Genomic DNA, 3354 nt, shown 5'->3' with positions numbered 1-3354 from the left:
AATGGCATAAAATTAGTCATCAGAAAAAAATTAAAAATAATTTTTAAAGAACTAGAAAAAAATGAGTAACAATAACGAAAGAAAACTGGAAAATATACAAATTCATAAATCTAAATAATACATTCTATTTTTTTTTTATCTTGCTCTGTCACTTAAGCCAGAATGCAGTGGTGAGACCTCAGCTCACTGCAGTCTCAACCTCCTGGGCTCAAGTAATCCTCCCACCTCAGCCTCCTGTGTGGCTGGGATTACAGGTGCACACCACCACACCTGGCTAATTTTTTCATTTTTTGTAGAGACAGGGTCTCACTTTGTTGCCTAGGCTGATTTTGAAATCCTAGGATCAAGTTATCCTCCTACCTCAGCCTCACAAGTGCTGAGATTACAGGTATGAGCCACCACACTCGGCTTAAACAATGCACTCCTAAACAACCAATAGGATCAAAGAAGAAATCACATGCCCAAAATAACAGGACACAGAGAAACAATGTTGAGAGGGAAACTTACAGCTATAAACAATTATGTTAAACCATAGGAAAGATCTCAAATCAATAACCTATCTTTTTGTTGTTGTTATTTAGTCTTTATTTCATAAGAATAAACGTAACTCTGCAATCCAGCTAGGCATGGAAGGGAACAAGGAAAACATGGAACCCAAAGGGAATTGCAGTGAGAGCACAGATTCTAGGATACTGCGAGCAAACAGGGTAGAGGGGTGCTCTCCTGAGCTGCAGAAGGAATGGTCTGGTGGTTGAGATAAAACACAAGTCAAACTTATTTAAAGTTGTCCACAGTCAGCAATGCTGATCTACCTGCTGGTCTTGCCTTTCCTGGACCCAAAGCGCTCCATGGCCTCCACTACATTCATGCCTTCTTTCACCTTGCCAAAGACCACATGCTTGCCATCGAGCCACTCGGTCTTGGCAGTGCAGATGAAAAACTCGGAACTGTTTGTGTTAGGTCCAGCATTTGCCATGGACAAGATGCTGGGACCTGTATGCTTTAGGATGAAGTTCTCATCATCAAATTTCTCCCCGTAGATGGACTTGCCACCAGTGCCATTATGGCATATGACGTCCCCACCCTGACACATAAACCCTGGAATGATTCTGTGAAAGCAAGAGCCCTTATAACCAAATCCTTTCTCTCCAGTGCTCAGAGCACGAACGTTTTCTGTTGTCTTTGGAAACTTGTCTGCAAACAGCTAGAAGGAGATGAGGCCCAAGGGCTCGCCATCGATGGCAATGTTGAAGAACACGGTGGGGTTGACCATGGCTGATACTACAAGGCTCCAGGCAGCAGCGTCTGCAAAGCCCAATAATCTATCTTTATAATTTAAAATACTAGGAAAATAACAAACTAAATTCAAAGCTAACAAAAGGGAGGAAATAAGATAGAACTGAGATAAACAAAACTGAAAATTATAAAAAAAAAACTGAGAAAATCAGTGAAATCCAAAGTTGGTTCTTCAAAAATATCAACAAAAAATTGACAAACCTTTAACGAGATTGAGTAAGAAAAAGGGGAGAAGACTTAAATTACTAAAATCAGAAAGGAAAATGGAAAAAGTAGTACCAATTGTACTAAAATTAAAATGACTGTAAGAGAGTACTATGAACAATTTTATGACAATAGATCAGATAACCCAAATGAAATGAACATATCCTATAAAACACAAAACCTACCAAGACTAAATCATGAAAAAATAGAAAATCTGATTAGATGTATAACTAGCAAGGAAATTGAATCACTAATCAAAAATCTCCTGACAAGGAAAAGCCCTGGACCTGATGACTTACCAGGGGAATTCTACCAAGCATCTGAAGAGTTAACAACAATCCTTCTCAAATTTTTCAAAGAAATTTAAGAGAAGATAACGCTTTCTAACTCTTTGTATGAGGCCAGCTTTACTCCGATACCAAAACCAGATAGATACTATTAAAACAAAACTACAGACGCAATATTCCTTACAATTGATACAAAAATCCTAAACAAAGTACTAGCAAAATGAATTCAGATGCACATTATAAGGATTATACATCACAACCAAGTGGGAATTTATTTTACCCTGGATTGCAAGGATGGTTCAACATATAGAAATAAACGAATGTAATACATCATATTAAAAGAATAAATAAAACACAAATATGATTATCTTAATTGATGCAGAAAAAGCATCTGACAAAATTCAACACATTTCACAATAAAAACACTCAACGGGCCGGGCGCGGTGGCTCAAGCCTGTAATCCCAGCACTTTTGGATGACGAGGCTGGTGGATCATGAGGTCAAGAGATCGAGACCATCCTGGTCAACATGGTGAAACCCCGTCTCTACTAAAAATACAAAAAATTAGCTGGGCATGGTGGCGCATGCCTGTATCCCAGCTACTCAGGAGGCTGAGCCAGGAGAATTGCCTGAACCCAGGAGGCAGTGGTTGCGGTGAGCCGAGATCACGCCATTGCACTCCAGCCTGGGTAACAAGAGCAAAACTCCATCTCAAAAAAAAAAAAAAATTTACAAATTTTGTACATCAAAGACACTATCAACAGAGTAGAAAGATAATGTGCAAAATCGGAGAAAATATTTGCAAATCTTATATTTGATAAGAGATTAATTTTCAGAACATGAACTCCAAAAACTAAAAAAATATCAAATTTAAAAATGGACAATGTACTTGAATAGATAATACTCCAAAGAAAAAAAATGTATATATATCTGATTTTCTGATTTCATGAAATATATATATGGCTAATAAGCACATGAAAAGATGCTGAACTTCACTAATCATTAGGAAAATGCAAATTCAGACTACAAGATATTCCCTCAAACTCATTAGGATGACTACTGTAAAACACACACACACACACACACACACACACACACCCAAAAAAGGAAAATGAAACAAAAAACAGAGAATTTGAAGTGTTGGTAAGGATGTGGGGAAATTGGAACCCTTGCACGTTGTTGGTGGGAATGCACAGTATATCCACAGTATAACCACTGTGGAAAAAGTATTCCTTAAAAAAATCAAAAATAGAATTACCATATGATGCAGCAATCCCAATTCTGGGCATACCCAAAAGAATGGAAGAGAGGATCTCAAAGAGATGTTTGTACACCAATGTTTATTGCAGCATTATTCACAATAGCTAAAATGTGGGATGCAACCCAAGTGTCCGATGATGAATGAATGGATAAACAAAATGTTATCCATGCATATGCTGGAATATTATTCAGCCTTAAACAGGAAAAAGGAAAGAAATTCTGGCCAGGTGCGGTGGCTCATGCCTGTAATCCCAGCACTTTGGGAGGCCGAGGTGGGTGGATATCTCGAGGCCAGAGGTTCGAAACC

The 3354-nt window shown here is 38.2% G+C and overlaps 1 pseudogene; it reads right to left on the bottom strand.

Annotated features, from left to right (window-relative positions):
* Nucleotides 1-778: 778 nt before the first annotated feature.
* On the bottom strand, nucleotides 779-1273 carry LOC100412190 (peptidyl-prolyl cis-trans isomerase A pseudogene; annotated as a pseudogene).
* Nucleotides 1274-3354: the final 2081 nt, after the last annotated feature.

This window comes from Callithrix jacchus, chromosome 13 (assembly GCF_049354715.1).
Source record: "Callithrix jacchus isolate 240 chromosome 13, calJac240_pri, whole genome shotgun sequence".
Lineage (NCBI taxonomy): Eukaryota > Metazoa > Chordata > Mammalia > Primates > Cebidae > Callithrix > Callithrix jacchus.
This window is presented reverse-complemented; position numbering and strand designations above follow the sequence as displayed.